The following is a 20011-nucleotide window of genomic DNA, read 5'->3' on the forward strand; positions in this document are numbered from 1 at the left end:
GATGAGCTACAAGGAAGAGGCAAAAAAAACCGGTTCTTCCAAAACGAAACTGGACCAGAAAGTGGTATCTCTAGTCATAAAGAACAAATCAATGTCAATACGTGATTAGGCCAAAAAAGCAGGAATGATCCAGCGTAGCCAGAGGCAAAATCACCTGAAGACCCAGAAGAAGCAGAAAATCTAGAAACAAAGTGTAGAACAGAAGAAGCGAGCAGAAACAAGGGCCCGGAAAGTGTATTCGAGTCTTTTGCAGTTTCCGGATGCATGCGTTTTGATGGACGATGAGACTTACGTAAAGGAGGACTCAAAACCCCTTCCAGGTCCACAAAACTTTACTATCGTCGTTGGGGAGGATGTGAACGGTACGGACAGGTCGATTCAAGTGGAGAAATTCGGTCGAAAGGTACTGGTATGGCAAGCAATATGTTCCTGTGGTTTGAAGTCAACCATTTTTTACACTATCGGAACTAGAAATGCAGAAATCTATCGATCTGAGTGTCTCTAGAAGAGATTGCTGCCTTTATAAAATTTCGTTGAGAAAAATATCAATCCACCAAATTGCCGTCACCTTCGACCCATCGAACGTTACTGGGCAATCGTGAAGAGGATCTTCAAGAAGACTATTAAGGCAACTGGGAAGATGCATGAGTTGAAAACAAATTGGGCTCAAGCGTCCAAAAAGGCGATGCAAGACTCGTGAAGAGGATCTTCAAGAAGACTATTAAGGCAACTGGGAAGATGCATGAGTTGAAAACAAATTGGGCTCAAGCGTCCAAAAAGGCGATGCAAGACTTGTGCGGAACTTGATGAAGAGTGTTCGATCAAAAGTTCGAAAATTCGCAAAGGAATAACTTAAATTTCATCCGGTTTTCACTATGCTCAAGTTTAACCTCGTACAATAAAGGATCAAATTTTAGTTTGAATAAAATATCGTTATTTATCATAATTTGAAAGAAAAATTTGTGGATAGCTTATTTTCGATACACTCCTTAAATCCATACAGTGGCGCTAAGTGCAAATTATGTTCGGAACCTGTTTGACAAGTCAAGTTGTTATGAATTGTGTTGTTTGTAGAATCATGTCACCTGTATAATTCATAATGTTTTTCTGTGTAGAGTTTTCAAATCATTTTTCACAAATGCTTGTAAGATATGACGAAGACTACGAGAGTTGAAAAAGTGTTCATTTTCAAGAATAACAAATAAAGCAAATAATCAAACCGATGCATGCTCCGAAAGTCATCACTGTTTTGCTAATCTAGCCGCCCGAACGTTTCTTTCACAAAGTATCAGATTATGTTTGCCTGATGTCTGCCATTTGTCCAAACGGAATCCCGAATCACAATGCTAGCAATTTATGTTTATTTATACTGTCTTGTCTCTTTCTCTAAACTTGTTACAGATCCAAAACGTCTTCACTGTTCGCCCGCATGCCCCCGACGGTTCTGCTTCTTGCCACGCTGGTCCCGGCTACGCGCTGAGTAAATAATCGTAACACGATTGCCGGCTGCTCAAGTGAGTATATGAAGAACATTATTGGTGCTGAAATTCGTACGGCCCTTGGCTTTCGATCTGACTTGTGATCTATTTCTTTCTGGCTGTTCATCTCGGGGGAGTCCAGTGCAAATCATAATGAGTCCCATTATTCGAAGTGCCTGCTCCGTTGCATTATCCTCCCGTCATGGTCGCGCGTGTATCCCGCCGGGATTGTGGCGATGATTTCTTCCGATTCGTATGAATAAAATGTGCACTGCTGTGCTTTTCACTACTCCGTCCGTTTGTTGTCTTACCGGAGAAAAGATGTATGTCATTCGTTTTTTTTTATTGTTCTACGGACCCGAAGGGACCCCGGCGAGAGGTGGCTGTGGATCGGTGTTTGATGTGAATCTGAAAGATGAGAGAAAGAAAGGGTCGTTTTAAAAGCGGGGCACTGTTATTAAACATTCTTTCAAAGTTGAAAGGAATGGAAATTATAAGATGGAAAAATATAGGATTCTAGGAGTGTAAGCTAACCCTTTTCACTTTTTTTCCCTATTTTCATATAAAATTATAATCTCTAGAGAGGTAATTTTTTTTATCCGTCTTTTACGGGAGGTGTCAAAGTAACTGTGTGCTCGTGCACCGAAGCATTCTCAAAGTAAGTGGGATTCATCTTTTCACACTTTGCTGTCAGAATCAACATTGAGGAAAATAAATTAAAACTTCATCTTAAAGCAACAGCCAACGATGGACTGCATTCGACAGATTCCACATCACTATGCAAATTGTATACATTTCTCACATGGTTCCCTTTGAAGACGAAAGCTTCGTTGTTAATAAGCTACAGCATGTTCTGGAAAGGGCTAAACTAAAAATTGAGACAAGAATCATCAACCTTGCCCCATAGTCCCCATGCAACGCAGCATGTGCTCGTGGCGTGGCTGAAGATGATTTCGCGATGACGTTGTTGGAGCTTACACTGGCAGCACTCGAGCAAACTCTGTTTGTTTTGTGTGAATCGTTTCCAGCTGGCTTGTTTAAACTTCACATTTGCGAACAACTTTCTTAGCATGAATAGCCGGCGGAAAAGAATGGTAGCTCCCGGCCCCACCCACTGCCCTACGGAACTCTTCAACAACGCAGCTACTGTCTTTTGTTTTTTTTTTCGATGTTTGTTTTTTTTTGCTTCACGTTCAGCTGTGCTGATTTTTCGCGGCACTCTGCCTGGTTCGGACGGATGAGTTGTGCGGTTTGCTATGATCCCTTTTGTCAGGCTTAGCCCGATAGAAATAGAGTCCCGTGGCCGCCACCGACGCCGGAACCGTTGGGAAACCGATCGTTAGCGAGAAAAGTAATCAAATTGAGATAAATTGCAATCGTCGAGAAACCCGTTTATTGTGGGAGGTTTATTTATGACTCAACTTTAATATTTGAGCATGGTTTGCTTGACAGAGATTTACTGTTCACATGCAGGGTTCCAGTCGATATTTATGCTTTTCGACACAAGGAACACTTTGCGGTACTTATCGGAACATACGAATGTCACGAAAGATGGATTTTTTTTCTGAAAATGTATCCATTTTTACTATTACCATAACTTTAAACTGCACCTTGAATACGTCGTGTATTACATACGATTGCTCCAAACCCCATCCGATAATTATTTTTCACCGACCAATTGGTTAATGTGTTGCTTTTCATATTATCGAACAACTTGGAACCAACAAACCCAACCCAGCTGGCTGCTAGCCCAACCGGCCGGATTTTGTTTACAGAATGTTGAACGTTCATTACTTTCCAAATGTGGTGCTAAACTGCGTGACGATGATATATTTCTCTCGTTGGCGGGGGCACAGCGTTTGGCCCCGGGTGCGAGCGACTCAAATTTATCGGCGTCTGTTTGTTCCATTTGTAACTCCTTCGCGGATGGATTCATGGCTTTCTCACGCACTGTGCCAATCATTTTTTACTTCTGCGTGATATTAAGACCAATTAAAATCCCACTGCGTTCAGTTCATTCTAATAAACATTATAATTCACTGTGAGATTAAATTGGAATGTTGTGCTTTGACTCACATGTTTCTAGGTTGTGATTGAAGCTCGAATGAAGTCATTATTTCGTACATGATTCAAACGATTTAATTTTAAATTTTAGAGTTGGAGTTATTTTTTAAGAATAAAAACTGTAACACATGGACTGAAAAGTCCCGGGCCTAATAAAGAGAACACGTTTTTTTTGGTTTAAAATTGACTTCATTCATCAACGTAATCTCCATCAAGAGCAACACAATCATTTCAGCGCCGGTCTAACATTTCAATACCATTTTTGTAGAATGATTTATCTCAAAATAGGCCTCAGTTTCAGCGATAACCTCTTCATTCGCGCGAAATTACTTATCGTCGAGCATTTCTGTTCAGGTCTGCGAACAGCCAGTAGTCGATGAGAGCCAAATCTGGCGAACAACCAGTAGTCGTTGGGAGCCAAATCGGGCGAACATGGTGGATGTGGGAGCAATTCATGTAGTTTTGCAAATTGTTTTGATTGACTTGTGACACGGTGCGTTGGTTTGATGAAACAAGAATTTTTTCGTTGCCATATGCGGCCGTTTCTTTGCAATGTCATCTCTCTAACGCATCAATAACGCTATATAATATTCACTGTTAATGGTATTTCCTTTCTTAAGATAGTCGATAAATATAACACCACGCACATCCCAAAATACCGAGGCCATAAGGCCATCCAGCCGATTACTGCGCTTTCGGGTACTTTGGACTTAGGTTCACCAGTTGCTGTCCACTAAGATGACGATCGTCTTGATTCCGGAGTGAAGTGATGAATCCATGGTTCATCCATTGTCACATATCGACGCAATAATTCCGGTTTATTACGTTTAAACATAACCAAACACTGCTCAAAACCATCCAGACGTTCTCGGTTTTGGTCAACAGTGAGCAAACGCGGCACCCACTTTGAATGGAACTTTCTCCTAGTCAAATGCTCATGCACTAGAAAAACAAACACACGCAACAAACCAACGTTTTATTATTGTTTCTAATGGAGCGGAGTCTCCATAATACTTTCCAAGCCATTGCTTCGCTTGAACGGTGTTTCTTTCCCATCAAGAAGTAGTGTAAAATTAAAACAAGAAATTGTTTTCAATCCATTGTTCTGAAAATAAGAAAAGTAGCGTCACTTTTAGCACCACAACTCACAAACTAATGAGTAGAATATCATGAAATTTTAACGGCTGTCTTTTAATGGTTAAGATTAACTGAAAAAAGGTGACTGCAATAAAACTAGCGCCATCTATGTGTTAGGCTCAGGTCTTTTCAGCCCATGTTCACTGTACTAAAATGCTACTCTTTCTTTTGTGTATAACTTTTTATTGCATGGGTAAAAATTGATGCAAGTTTGGGTAAAACTAGTTTACAGTGTTAAATTTTTTACATGTTCGCAGTCGGTCAAGTGGCCTTCCAGATGGTTTTCGGTTTTCGAGATCCAGGTAAAAAATTATGGGTGCAACCGCGGAACATATTGGAAATCGACAATCCGACCGTCTCCCGTGCGGTAAAATCGTTCAAGGAAACCCAGACGATCCAGCGACGAGCTGACAGCGGAAAAAATGCATCCTCTTGAACTCAAGAAAAACGAGCGATGACTTCAAGCGTAATCCGAACCTTTCGATTCAGGACCCGACCAAGAAGGTCGATTCTTCCGTTTGGTTTGTCCAGCAGGCAATTAGGTTGGCTTGACTTGATGTCTCAAACCGAACCGATGAACAGGATACGGTGACATAATACCCCGCCAGGAAACTGAACGGCGAGTGGTTGATGTAGCCACAATGAGTAGATACAGAGCAGATCCCCAGTCAGGAGTTTTTTGTCGGCAAATCTGAAGAAGTTCTGGAAGAAGACGGTCGACATATTTGACTACACGGGGAACCCTTCGATCATAAAATTGCGATATCGCAGTTTTTGATTTTTGCGATAGTTGATTCAAGTATTTTCTTTTTTATTCAACCAATACGGTTTTTGATTTGCATATATTCGAATAGTTGAAAAAGTGTTGCTCTCAAATGTTGGAGACAGCTGAAAGCAAAACAAGAATCGCAATGGAAAATCAATAATTTTTTAGTTGAAACCGGTTCGCGTCGCTTCAAAATGTCAATGAAAACAACATCGATGATTAATGCGTTTGAAAAAATTGAGTTCATTCGATTTGAAGAAATTAATGTTTCCATAACAATTGTTTATCGAACAGCGGTGTAGTGATAAAGTTAACCTTGTTTAAAATGAAAAAGATTTGTTACACAATTAGAAAACGTTTACTGAATTGGTAATCAAACAATTCACTCACATTTGTACTCCTGTACAGAGACGTTGAAATTGAAAAGATTGCTAATAACGAAATGTCCTCAATCAAATGTATATGCGTTCGTCTATACTAAATCGTTTTCGTTAAATCCATGTTAATGAATGGTCACCTCGTAATCTTTCATGTATCAGGTGTGAATTTTGAGCTTTGCTTCCGCCGTTTTTTTTCCAAAATTAACAGCTTTATTGCAAAAAAGTGCTTACAGATGTATTATTCAAAGTATTGTCGACAACTTTCTCCCATCTTTCCGGCAATTTTCGGATCCCGGATCGAAAAAAGGAATCCTCTTTTGACGTTATCCATGAAGCAATCCATTTTCCCAACTCTTCGAAGGATTGAAAATGTTGATCTGCCAGGCCGTGTGCCATCGAACGGAATAGGTGGAAGTCAGAAGGGGCGACATCTGGGGAATACGGCGGTAGGGGGAAGACTTTCCATTTCAGCGTTTCCAGGTACTTTTTGACCACTTTTGTGACGTGAGGCCGAGATGTCCCTCGGTTTCAACTCGTACGACATCCAGTCTCCTTCTTTCTGAATCATGCCCTGGGCCTTGAGACGTTTTGAAATGGATTGCTGACTCACTTCCAACGATTCGGCAAGCAATGCTTCTAGTTGTTCATCTTTGGAGGTATTTTCTCGTCCACCACCATGTTTGTCTTCGACATCGAAATCGCCATTTTTAAAACGTTGAAACTACTCCCACCACTTTTACTCAGAGCAGCATCACCGTAAGTAAGTTGAAACGGCGATGACAATTCGTTAGGCACTGTACAGTTCGTAGATTGATTCACAAACTTTGTAGGAGACGATTGGTATAGGAAAACTAATAGGAATTTGACTTTTCCCGTTCCAGGATTTTTTTCAAGCACCCAATATGCCCTATCTGTTTTCTTATTTTCTTTCATTTGGCATAAACGTGGCATAGAAAATATTGAACACTTCAACTTTACCGAGTCATAACATTGTTGTTAGTCAACCGATTTTCGAAATTTGTTCACCATTGGAAAGGTACTACTTCCAGAAATAAAATGCACTGGGAAAACCGAAAAATAGGGTTATCTACCCTAAGTTATAATGAAAACTGTCGATAGATGACCTCAGGAAAGGTGAGACTTTTTATAATGATCGTAAATATCTCGAAAGTCAATGCGATGACCTATATATTTTTACACATCATTCGATTGCTAGTGATACCAGCTACAATTTTCGCTCAACTACCGTTCCTGCACTCTCTAAAGAAAGCTTTAAAAAATCGATGAATTTATAAATATATATGAATTTTTCATTGTTATTTCACATGTTTGTATATAACTCAAAAATTAAAGCGATCCAAAACATTGAAATCATTACTAGAAACAATATATTGAAGAACAAAATTGTATATCCGTTCAAAGAATCTCATAAAATTTAGTACAAATGCAGAGAATTCCCACTATCGGGAAAATTTTTCCAAACAAAATCAAGTCAAAACTTTTAAATTTCACGACAAGAATTTTTTTATAATTTTAGTTGGAAATGTATTATGAACAAAATTTAGAAAAAAAAACTCAAACTTGGGTTTCACTGACAATCCTAAAAATTTCGGTGGATATACCTAAGCTCTAAAAATTTGAATTGGACGAAAGATCTAAACAATTTTTATGCGCAACCCAAACGCAATAGATAACTACTAAAGTTCTGATTTTGTTTTAGGTTTTCCGTAAAATCTCAAAAAAAAATAGGTAGAAGATCAAAAATTTTAAAATTTCCGATATATATTACTTTCCAACGTTTCGTCTCGAAAAACAACCTCTCCGTTTGAATGCTTTTTACTGAATGAAAAACTGCACTTATGTTACTTTTGTACATGAAATTCATACTATATAGGGTAGTAGTTTTTAATCAAAAACATAAAATATTGTTTGTGATTGGATTTTTATCATTAATACTACCATTATAATTAAACAGTAGGGTGCCAATATTTTGGAATCATCTTTAACATCGTAAAGCGGTAGGTAGGTGAGTGGTGCCGGCCGTCATTGGAAGTTATTTAGAAATTAACTTTGTTTGTGTTAGGTCACATAACCAATTTCATTATGTTCACGTTTCGTCTTAGCCTCGGCGGTTTGTGTTGAACTGCAGGTGGCATAACAATTCAACATAAACTGCTAAGCATTGACGAATCTAAGACGAAACGTAAGGATAATGGCGAAAGTTTAATATTTTTTTCATTTTGAAAAATCATCACATTTTTTTTACAATTCCAAATTTCTTAAAATTGGCTATAACATTAAGATCTAGTGTCATCTAAAAAAAATATTCTTTATGTCAAATATCTTAGAATTGCCTGAAACGTCGAGATAACACCAGATCTCGACGTTCGATATCGGAAAGCCTCAAATTCAAAATCCCAGAGTCGATTTTTTTTTCAAAATTAGTTTTAAAACTAGAGGACAAAAATGCCTTATTTTCATGTAGAGCTTATAAATGCCTTATATAATAGAGTATTTTTCAATAAAAAATCAAATGTTTGAACACAATTTAAAGAATTTTAAAAATATCCTCCGCCTTATTTTTATAAACATGCTCGAAAGTATTTTCTGTCAAATGCAAAAAAGGGTTTTTTCATTTGCCTCAATGTTAGCTTACTTTGCTCATAACTTCGGTTCAGAGAACGCTACCTGAATGCGCCAGTCATCAAAAAATTAGTTTTAACAAACTCTAAAAAACGATCAAAGATACCTAATACGAAAAGTGAAAATAAAAATGCTAGAACCTAAAATGATTTTTTGAGAAACACCCTAAGTTGCTCTTTAGAAATAGCTCTAACACTAAAACCATTGGAGATACCACAGTGGTGTCTTCAGAAAAGCTGTTCGATATAAATGTGTGTACAATTTTTCCGAAGGATGCAGTCCTCTATCTCAACACATCCGGAAAATAATTTTTGGATCACCTTAATAATAAGAGCCACCCTAAAACCATGTACATCAAAATATGGCATATCTTTCACTGATCATTTGTTTTGAAGGCATTATAGCTCTAAAGTATAAGGTTAAGCCACAAATGTTTTTGTAACCCTAAATTGTGGACCACTGTGCAATGCAATATAACTCGGAAATTTTAAAATTTCCGATCTTCTGCCTATTTTTTGAGATTCTATGGCAAACCTAAAACAAAATCAGAATTTTAGCAGTTATCAATTACGTTTGGGTTGTGCACAAAAATTGTTCAAATCTTTTGTCCAATACAAAAATATTATTATCTTTAGAGTTTAGGTATATTTACCGAAATTTTTAAGATTGGCAGTGAAATCCAAGTTTGAGCTTTTTTTTTTTTCTAAATTTTGTTCATAATAAGTTTCCAACTAAAATAATTTAAAAAAATCATGTCATAAAATTTAAAAGTTTTGACTTGATTTTGTTTGGCAAAATTTTCCCAATAGTGGGAATTCTCTGTATTTGTACCAAATTTTCTGAAATTCTTTGAACAGATATATAGTTTTGTTTTTCAATACATTGTTTCTGGTAATGATTCTAATATTTTGGAGCAGAAAAATGTACATGTAATCGCTTTGATTTTTGAGTTATATACAAACATGTGAAATAAAAATGAAAAATTCATATACATTTTTAAATTCATCGATTTTTTAAAGTTTTCTTTAGAGAGTGCAGGAATGGTAGTTGGGCGAAAATTGTAGCTGGTATCACTAGCAATCGAATGATGTGTAAAAATATATAGGTCATCGCTTTGAATATTTATATTTACGATCATTGTAAAAAGTCTAACCTTTTCTGAGGTCATTTATCGACAGGTTTCATTATAACTTTGTGTAGACAACCGTACTTTTTCGGCTTTTCCAGTGCATTTTATTTCTGGAAGTAGTACCTTTCCAATGGTGAACAAATTTTGAAAACCGGTTCAATAACAACAATGTTATGACTTGGTAACTTTGAGATTCTCAATATCCGATTCGCGATGCAGGTGCCGCAATTATGCAGATAGGGCATCTTTTAAGCTAGAAAAAAACTTGGAATGCGAAAAATCAGTCAATAATGCTATACTTAAAATAATCTACAAACTTCACAAAATTCAAGAGTGTAAAATTTATCGAAATTGGTCAAGTAACAACTGAGCTATGAAAGCTCAAAGTTACCGTTCCAACTTTTTTTGGCTTGGTACTAGGAGTGGTTATACCTTTCTATAGAAAAAGGCAAAAATCTAAACAGAGACGAATTGGGACCTATTCTGAAAACCGGGAACTTTTTACTCGCAACCCGGGATTCTTTTTGCCTTTTTCTGCGTAGAAAGGTAGTAGAATTGCTGGAAAAACCGACTTTTTCTGGACCTCCCTAGTGTTACATACCATTAGATTCAGCTCGATCGAAAATTGTCTGTGTGTGTGCACCTTTCAAATACTTGTCTTTCTCGAAAATGAACCGATTTCAACAAGCAACAGGTTTGTTTGGAAGCTACTATTGGTTCATTAGACATGTTTGGCTGTCATTTACGGTTCCAGTGATGGTATAAATGACGTAAACGATAAACATCAAATCCCTCAATTTACTTAGTCATGGATGAACCAATTTCAATAATTTCAGATTCAATTAAAAACTAATGTTGGGTTGTAGATCGAGTTCGTAGATCATATGGCGGACGCTTCAGGTTTCGGTGACATGATCGTACAAGTGACGTAACCGACAAATCCTTTTTTTTTTCAATCCCCAGAATTACTTCAGAAAGTGACTTGTTCGAGGAATGTTACTGAATATGTGACGTAAACGATGAAGCATTCATTTTGTGAATTCCCCAAATCAATCTGAATGAATTTGTATAGAAAATGAGCCCAAATTCGTACAAGAAATTATCTTAAAAAAAGACAAGAAAAAAGGTTTTTTTGTTTCGATTATTGAGGTTTTAACCTTAAAGTCATTCGACTTTTCGAGTCAGAAAAATTTTCTGACCCTATGTGCGGGGTTGGGAATCGAACCCAGGCGAGCTGCATGAAAGGCATCGACTAACCTATCACGCTATACCCGTTCCCCAGAAAAAAGGTTTTATTGAGATTAAGAAAGGGGTTTTCACTATTATTCAATTCGAAGCATCAACTTTATTCGTTGGTGGTTATTATTTGAGAACACGTACGAGTAAATTGTGTTAAAATGAAATGGAAGAAGATTCCAGGAATAAACATCTTATTCAGACGGGAAAAACAAATGTACCTGTTCCGTTAGAAACAACGTTTTGCTCTAAAGATGAAATGTAGCTGCGTACATTATGTCATTCCGATTAATGTGGAGAGAAATGCATTCAAATGTGTTGATTTATTTCCACTCCATGGAAGCGGAAAATGAACGGGCTTTTGTAAACAACTGTCATGTGTATGTCCTTGAGTTTGTTTCTATAATACGATTCCAGAAAATGGTTAGAACCAAAATTTCTTCATTATTTGGATCGGTTAACTTGTCAATATCTGTGCTCAGGAAAAGGCAAAGTGGTTCGCCTTACCTCCGAATGATGGTAGCAGTAAAATTTTATAAGATAAATATCTGCCGATTATAATGACGCAACAATTTTAAGGGTAGTATTTTCAGAGTGCTCGGGTTCGCAGATAATTTCCCGTTCGAAAAGTTCAACCGAATCAAATTTGGCATACGCTTGCTGGGTTGTTGAGCCCAACTTTCGATAAAGCGCTCGAAAAAGCAAACTTCACATCCGTTATTGCCACACACAAAAAAAAATTAGGTCAAGCTACTCCTTTCGGGGATGCTGTCGGTGTGTGACAGTTCCTGGCAGCACAATAGAACATTACTGGACGAAACCCCGAATCCCAGTCAGGTGGGCGGGCGGTCGAACGGTCTGGTTTGGTTTGCTGGTCAAGTGGAACAGGCGCACACCCGAGAGGATCCAATGAGAATGTAATTTGGCTTCTCTATATATGTTTGTCTTGCGACCCTTTTAGATTGAAAGATTATCAATGATTTGGTCGATAGGGACATTTAATTCGATACGTTTCGATGGTTTCGAACGGTCGAGTTTTGCGGTTTTGTTGTCTATCAGGTAACCACTGACTTTCTGCAGTAAATGAAATGATTATTTTTTTTTTAGTTATTTTCTATTCTATTCAATCGAATGGTCGGCTATAGCCTATCAGATATGAATTCAAACGATATTAGTATATACCAGTCGAGTACACCCAAGATAGCAGAATAATGATCATTTAGTTCAAAGCGGTGCATTGAGATGGAAACAAGAAGCACGTCAATGGTTTTGAGAATTCTGATTTTGAGTTGGTCAAGGAGTTATGCATATTTGGAGCATTCAATATAGGCCGATCCATTTTCTGATTCGACTTTGAATTCCAGTGCAATTAATAATTTCTGTCTGAGGGAATCGTTCGAACTCAGTTTGATTTGAAGGAAATTTCACACTTATTAAATTGAGTATTGCTTGCCGCGTTAAATAATCAATTCCGTATTCGGGATGGGTGGGTGTTTGTAGCTTTGTGAGTTAGTCGATTACTTCCACGCAGCGTTCACGCGGGTTCAATTACCAATTACCTCGCATCTGAGACCAGAAAGATTCATTGAACCTGGAAAGGAATGTTCACCGTATTAAAACCTTTTAATCGAACCCAAAAAAAAATAATTTCAGAATTATCCACACGAAAAATAAAAAAATAAAAGTTTTAATTCGCTATTAGGAACTTGAAATTAGTTCTAAATATTCGAGGACAGAAGTTTATTACCGTGTTTATTAAAGTGTAAGCTCAATCCTGATCGCCAATTTTCATTCGTTTTAAATAAAGTTTTAGAAGCGGTTCCGAGATTTCCCTCACCATACTTTGTGTTTAATGAATTGTGTCTGGAAACAGTTTCCAACATCTTTGCTGAAAGCGGTTACTTTTTGATGTCAAACTGTCATTCTTTATAGAAAGGTAATAGAATTACTGGATCTTAGGCTCGTTTTAATGCTACTTAATCTTAGGCTCGTTTTAATGCTACTATTGGGCCATTGATCAAGTTCGAAGATAAAATGGCTGTGATTTCTGGTCCCGGAGATATAATGGTATAAATGACGTAACCAACTAAACGCACTTTTACTCTGCTTAATTGGTGAGGGCTAAACCGATTTTAACGAAGTATGGTTCGTTTGGAAACTACCTGTTCCGCAAGTACCGAAAGTAGTGAAAAAATAGAAATAGAACTTACTTCGATTTCTCAGCGATGATTGAACCGATTTTCACAAATCTTGATTTGAATTAAAGCTTATATTCTCTTTAAAGCTACTGTGAAATTTCATCCGGATCTGACTTCCGGTTCCGGAGTTACAGGGCGATGAGTGTTAAAGTTTTCGACAATATGTGCAACACCGGTACGTGGTGGTAAGGTGGAAGAAAAAAACACAAAACGAACGATGCGTGCTTTGTTCTATTTCGTACACGCTATAAAGAAAACGAAACGATTACGGATGTCTGCTACTGGTGTGTGATATTGGTAAATAACGTTGCAGTGGGTAATAAAATGCTGTTTTATGATAAATGCAACCGAAAGAATAAAAGCATGTCAATGAATTGAATTTTATTTTAAAAATATGCAATTTTCACAGTCTTTAGTGCAGTAATACCGTGCCGGTGGTGTAGTGGTGTCAATAATAATAATAATAATAATAATAATAATAATAATAATGATAATCCTACTATGTTCTATGCTGCTGATTCATGCTGTTTAGCTTGACTATGTAACAGAAACGCAGGTTCGCTTCGTTTGATTGATTTCGTTTAATTTTTTTAATCGGCACAGAGCATAAGATAGTAAGTCTAGGTTTAACTAGGTTCAAAACTTTTTCTATTCGTAGGTCATATTTGTTGCTGGCAAACCAACCAATTTCGGCTATTCCGATCATCTGAATTCGGTTTCGGAAAAATAGGAAATGATGATTAAAACTGCAAAAAGAATCTCACTCACTTTTGTTCAAGATGGCCAAATCGATTTTCACAAACTTATACGTTCATAGGAAAAGTCTTACAGTTTCCTACTGAATTCCAAAATTTGTTGTGGATACTACTTTCGGTTCCGGAGCTACAGAGTAAACAGGATTTGTAGATTCAATGAACAGTTGTTTTTGCGAATTCCTCAGTAATATTCATGATGTTATAAGAAATATGAGAAAAGCATCAGTACACCTCTAGGCGGATTGTAACAGGTTTTTTAACCGTTATCCATTTTCTCGACTATAGATTAACCGTTATCAATAATTTTAGGCTCGTTCGAGACTAAAATTGAGCTGTGGGTCGATTTCGAAGATCATATGGCTGACATTTCATATTTCGGAGATATAATCGTACAAGTGACATAATCGACAAAATATTTTTTTCGATCCGTATAATTGTTTTCAAATATGATCACGTTCAATGCATTATTCCTGATACGTTTGGCTTGAGAAATGTCACCGAATATGTGACATAAACGCTGAAGCATGCTTATGTCCAGCCAGCTACTGGCACCAGAAGAGAAGGTGACAAGCGATTATAAATACACTCTTATACTCAGTGCTTGAGTGGAAAATAGGTATAAAGCGATAGGACTAGTGTTTGATGGACAGAGAAGATGTTAGGATGTATGGTATCGGTCGGGTGACGGCCAAGACGTAGACCATGTTCGATGTACGTTCTACCATGTCTGACTGCGTGTTAGAGTGTCTAATAACAAGGTTCAGAGTGGCGAAATGGTAGCGCGTATGCACGGAATGCATAAGAAGGCAGGTTCGAGTCCTGTCTCTGAGCGTATCTTTTTCCAATAAATCATCTTTTGTGTTAGTTTTTCTTTCATTTGGCTTCTCCAATATATGTTTCCACTGCTTACGCCAACGATTTGAAACTCTACCTAGCTTCTGGATGAATTCGTTACTTGGTGTAGAAGTAACTGGCTTATCGTCAGCATTGCAAAATGTCAAAACGCTTCAAAGAGTTGATCGTTTTAATGACCTTGGTGTTTTGTTGGATTCTAAACTCACTTTCAATATGCATATGCATCATCGACATGCGAATCGAATCACGTAAGGACCGAGTGTCATATACCGTTCGACTCAGTTCGTAGAGTACGCAAAATGTCTGTACATTGAAGTCTGTTTTTTTACTCGGGGAAAACGTGCCGCACGAAAAAAACCGTTCGATTAAAACCTTCGGAAATTCGCGTAAAAAACCGCGTAACTTCGGAAATCCGCGTAAAAAAACGCAAAACTATAGGAAAATTTTGTTGTTGCCAAATGTCTTCATAAATTCATGAAACATCGTGATCTGTTGTTATCTCGACACAAATTTCTACACTGAGGTCTCTTTTTACGCGAGCGATACGTACCGCGTAGAAGAAAACTGCGCAAAAATGCCGCGTAACTTCGGAAATCCGCGTAAAAAACCGCAAAATAGAAAAAAAAATCATCCCAAATGTCTTAGAAATGCATGAAAAGTAGAGGTCTGGTGTAACATAAAGAAAATTCTTTTTCTCAATGTCCTAACAAACTTAGATTCAAATGAAAGTGTCAACGTCGACGAAAGTGTATTAAATATTACCCGGATCGAATTTACGGTTCGGAAGTAACGAGGTAAAAAAATGAAAAAGAGCTTTTTAAACCGCATAACCAACGCATTTCTTCAATTCAGATTTAAATTAAAGACCCATAGCCTGCTATTGAACTTCATCTTGATCCGACTTCCGTTTCCGGAGTAACGGAGTATAGACAACTCAACCAATTTCAGGGTGGCAAGTGACCGGGAAAAAGTCGCGAATTTGGTTTTACCGGGAAAAGGTCGGGAATTTTAGTGCAAATCTGGGGAAAAATTTTCTAGTCCTAATTTTAGTAACGATTTTCAGCGTCATGATTTTACTGATACAACAAATGAAAAGATGAAGGCCATTTTGTATTTGAACTAGAAGTTCAGCACAAGTTTTGAAACTTCTTATTGCCCCTCACAGGTTCAATGGTGCACAATTCATTGAAAATGGAGCCAACACCTCAGCAATTTTAAATCAATAAGAGCTTTCTTAGTTGTCATCAATAACAGCATAATCAATGCTCATAATGAAAAATAAGGATAATTTGAATGCTTCTGCTGGATTTCTATAAAATCTCGACAAATATTTGAAAAGATTCCAAGTTCAAATGACAGTTTCTCTTTATTTTTATTTTTTCTTTAAATTATAATGTTTAACAGCAGATCTAAAGTTGATAGTTTCAGTCGTTATTCTATACAAAGTGTAAGATAGAAGGATTGCCTATAGGACCGTAATAATCGAAAGAAATAGTAAAGAAAGAGGAACTGTAATTTGCACTTAGGACCTTCTCTAGTGTTTTTCTTCAAATTTCAGAATAAGTACGCATAATGGTAAAAGTAACATCAGATAACATGTTTGATAAATTTTTTAAGAATTCTTAGAGGTCGTTTTTTTAGTTGCCAGCCAATGATTTCCCTAATATCACCAAAATTTGTCTCAGTAATGTAAAATTGTGACAATACTCGTTTAGTAATCTTGGTATTGATTTTAAAAGGATTCGCAAAATCGAAAAAGCTGTCGACTTTCACTTTATACACCGTTTGCAAGGAATATTTGATTTCCTTCTTTGACAGCTGAGATTGGTTTTTCAGAGTTCGTAAAAGCTTGTTCAGTGTCGATGATAGGAGAGTCAAATTTAGATCATCTCAGTCACTAGAGGCATAGATTGTTGTTGTTTTTCCAAAGTGACAAGCGTACATTTTGTTCTCTCGCCAGAACCCAACTCTGAAAGAATATCGTATATGTTGTTAGCAATGGCCTCTTGTCATCATGTACACCGCACAACTGGCCAAATAGGCTCTGTGAGAACTTGTATGCACACATTCAGGAGAGGCTTCAGTGGCTTATGCTTATGGCAGTTGAAAACAAATTGCTGTCTCAGTTGCAACGTTGAAACGGTTCTGATATCATACCATATAATCAGTGCACAACCCGTAAATTTTGTCACGAGACGCCACTGGTTGTTAGAAGTAATCGGGTTCGAGGGAGGAGTGTTGTGCTTTAGTTCATTCATTTTTAATTTTAAACCTTATACTATACCAGGCTAAAAATGTATTGGAATATACTAAAGATGATCAGTCTGCGTACGGTCCAAAAGAACTAGTTTTCCTCGAAGATTGAGTGTACTGGTGTTCTTTATTGAAGAACGATAGCTCTCTATTCTTCTCAATAGAATGTTAGTCTTTCGAAACGTTTGATGGTTTGAGGAATCTGGTAGAAGATCGCGAACTTTGAAAATGCATACAAAAGAGAATGATTACTGATGCAAAAAATTTTTATTATTATTAAATCTGTTTACTACAAAATATAATTTATAGCTCTCATATTATTTTTGAAGAAACATACAAAGTTTCAGAAAAACGAAAGAACGGTTCAATAGAACTAATTCTTTCGGTACAACTATCATGTTTTCAACAGTTCTTTGAAATGAACGGTTTCGCCCATTTCTAGAATACACTCCTAACTTGCATAAGTTTTAAGAAGGACTGATTTTCCAGATAGCCTTTAAAAGACTGATTCAGTGGTAGTCTTGAAAAAGATTGAATAGTTCGAAAAAAATTTTTTTTATTTTAATTGTAAGACTTTAAATTTAATTTTTCATCATTAGGCTTTCAAATAACTGATGATATTTCTGGAAAACTACAAAACACCACCAATAATCGTCGAATATGATGTGAAAGTTGCACTTAAGAGCATTATTTGGAAAAGCAAGAAGTTTAAATAAATTGTGTTAATTTTTCAAGAAAATTGCAAAAATTTTGATGCTTCATTCCTTCGTGAAATGCAAGGTTGATCACTTCCATCACCGTTGGTCAGATATGTTTCTTGTTTTAATCCTATTGTTACATCGAAGTTACTGGCGAAGTAAAATACAAAATAAAGATGGAATACATCGGGCTGGATGGTACTGTTAGTTCAGAAGATAAACGTTTGGACAAACTGTGGGTGAAAGTTTTAATCGTAGTTCCAAGGAGATACCCGAAAAATACTTATTTCTCAACTCTCGATGTTTTTTGGACATGTAAAAAAACCGGGAGTGTTTAGTCTCGCGCACCGGGAAAACCGGGAAAAACCGGGAAATTGAAATCGCTAATTCACTTGCCACTCTGCAATTTTCACAAGCTTTGGTTCAAATGACAGATATAATCTCCTTAGAACCCTATTAAAATGCATCCGGATATTTAGTTTCCGGAACTGTTAAATATAAAAATGACATTTTCAAGAGTGTATTTGTATACATGACGCTTAAAAATCCTGTAAAATACTTTTAACAAGGTAATTTAAAGGGTGAAGGAAATTTTTTTTTCCTTAACCCCTAAATTTATGCTAGGTACACATGTCTTTTGACTTTATTTTACGTTTCGTCTTTGACTCATCAGTGCGTAGCAATCTGTATGGCTATCTGTATCTGTTTTGCAAGTAACATTAACTTTACGTCTGCCTAGCAGTTTATGTTGAGTCGTCAGGTCGCGCCAACAGTTCAACATAAACTGCTACGCACTAATGAGTCAAATACGAAACGTAAAATTAAAGTACTTTTAACATGTCGCATGGTTCTTCAATTGCACATGTGTGGTTAGTCGATGACCAAATACATTGATTTTAGGTATACCGGATCTTCGTTTCCGGTTCCGGAAGTACCGAAAAAAGTGATCATGTACTCCAAACCGGAAATCACTTCCATTTCTCAGAATCCGATTTTCACAAAACTAGACTCAAATTAAAAGTAATTAGTTCCCATAAATAAATGTAGAATTTTGTTCGGATTCGACTTCCGGTTACGAAAATACGCTGTTAAGTGTGTATAAAATTGAAACTCGTTATTTAGAGCGATAATGCAAAATAAGGTTAAATTCTTCTATATTTGAATCAAAAGTTGTGTTAATTGCTGGTATAACGAACCGATTTCAGCCATGCCGGGTGAGATGTGTATCAAATTTTAAACCATCATTCAAAGCGAAAATGCAACAATAAAACGAAGAATTCCTATTAACTTGGGTCAAAACTGTTAAAAATTGAAAAGGATATGCTAATGTATGCCCAAATAAACTTTTTTGTTCTTATTCAATATTCATAGAAAAGTTTTTTGAAGAATCCCCTAGTAAAATTAATGAAAGAAAGAGTTATATGAGAAAGGCACCACTAGGGTGATTAAAACAGATTTTTTCTGTGGTATCACTTCTTTAAGCCGAAGCGAAGGTATTGTATTTTATTACAATTCGTTGACTGAAAGTTGAGCAATGATGACTCTATTATAGAGATTGGTATTGGTACAAGACCTCTTTTTAATTGTATGCAGGAATAAGTTTAATGTGATACTGACGTAAAAGAACACTGCCTCAAGTTATGAAAGCGAATTAGTGAAAGCTAACACAACTCCCACAATCAATAAACGATGAGCGACTATCGATATTCGAAAGTGTGATGAAAGCGTGACAGTTTTATTCGTATTCACGTCTTCTAGTTATGCCTCTGAATTTACCCACCCTTCTTTTTTACCGTCTCGATAGCTTGAGGACGTACGTTGTCGTGATGAACAATTGGTCCTATTATGTTCACTTTTCGTCTTTGACTCATCAGTACATAACAGTTTATGTTGAGCTGTTTGGTCACCTAGCAGTTCGTCATAAATCGCTAAGCAGATGTGAAGTTTCTGCTATTTGCAGAACACTTTTTTGTTTTGAACCGAAGTGCAATGCCCGCAACAAATCTTTGATTTATCAGCAATCTGAATCATATGGCTGAAATGCCACATCCTGTTTGTCTGTGACCGTGCCTCGAACCGATTGCTTCTGAATTGCCAAAAATTCGTCCTATAATGGATAAATTTCCCAGCACTGTTGAAATATTCTTTAACTGCCAAGCGTCCAAGCGCACTAATGTCCTTGTCGGAGCTCATCAATATACCACCAGACCTGTTAGGGGTTCAGCCAGCGAAGCGAAATTCCCGGCGGTTAACAAAATTCCTCTCACGAACCGATACCGACAAAGTTGTCTTGTAATTCAATAAAATCCAAAGAACGACCGGCTAAAAGAACCGAACATCGTCGGTGCACGTGAGTCGCCTCTTCTCGCCCGGCATCACATTTTTCGGTAGGTGCCTACATTGAAGTACTGAGCTGCGA

At 36.9% G+C, this 20011-nt stretch overlaps 1 protein-coding gene and 1 long non-coding RNA gene across 6 annotated transcripts in view; one reads left to right on the forward strand and one right to left on the reverse strand.

Moving 5' to 3' along the window:
- Positions 1-1293: 1293 nt before the first annotated feature.
- Positions 1294-20011, reverse strand: part of LOC131429494 (uncharacterized) — a 111280-nt gene continuing 92562 nt past the window's right edge. Inside the window, exon 2 of the long non-coding RNA XR_009229436.1 lies at positions 1294-1886. This is a non-coding gene — a long non-coding RNA (uncharacterized LOC131429494). The remainder of the gene's footprint in view (positions 1887-20011) is intronic.
- The window catches only part of LOC131429493 (tyrosine-protein phosphatase Lar), a 415517-nt gene continuing 396904 nt past the window's right edge, over positions 1399-20011 (forward strand). For all 5 annotated transcript variants that reach the window (XM_058593632.1, XM_058593642.1, XM_058593640.1 and 2 more), the window contains exon 1: positions 1399-1514. The gene's annotated coding sequence lies outside the window, so the exon portion shown is untranslated. The remainder of the gene's footprint in view (positions 1515-20011) is intronic.

This window comes from Malaya genurostris, chromosome 2 (assembly GCF_030247185.1).
Source record: "Malaya genurostris strain Urasoe2022 chromosome 2, Malgen_1.1, whole genome shotgun sequence".
NCBI lineage: Eukaryota > Metazoa > Arthropoda > Insecta > Diptera > Culicidae > Malaya > Malaya genurostris.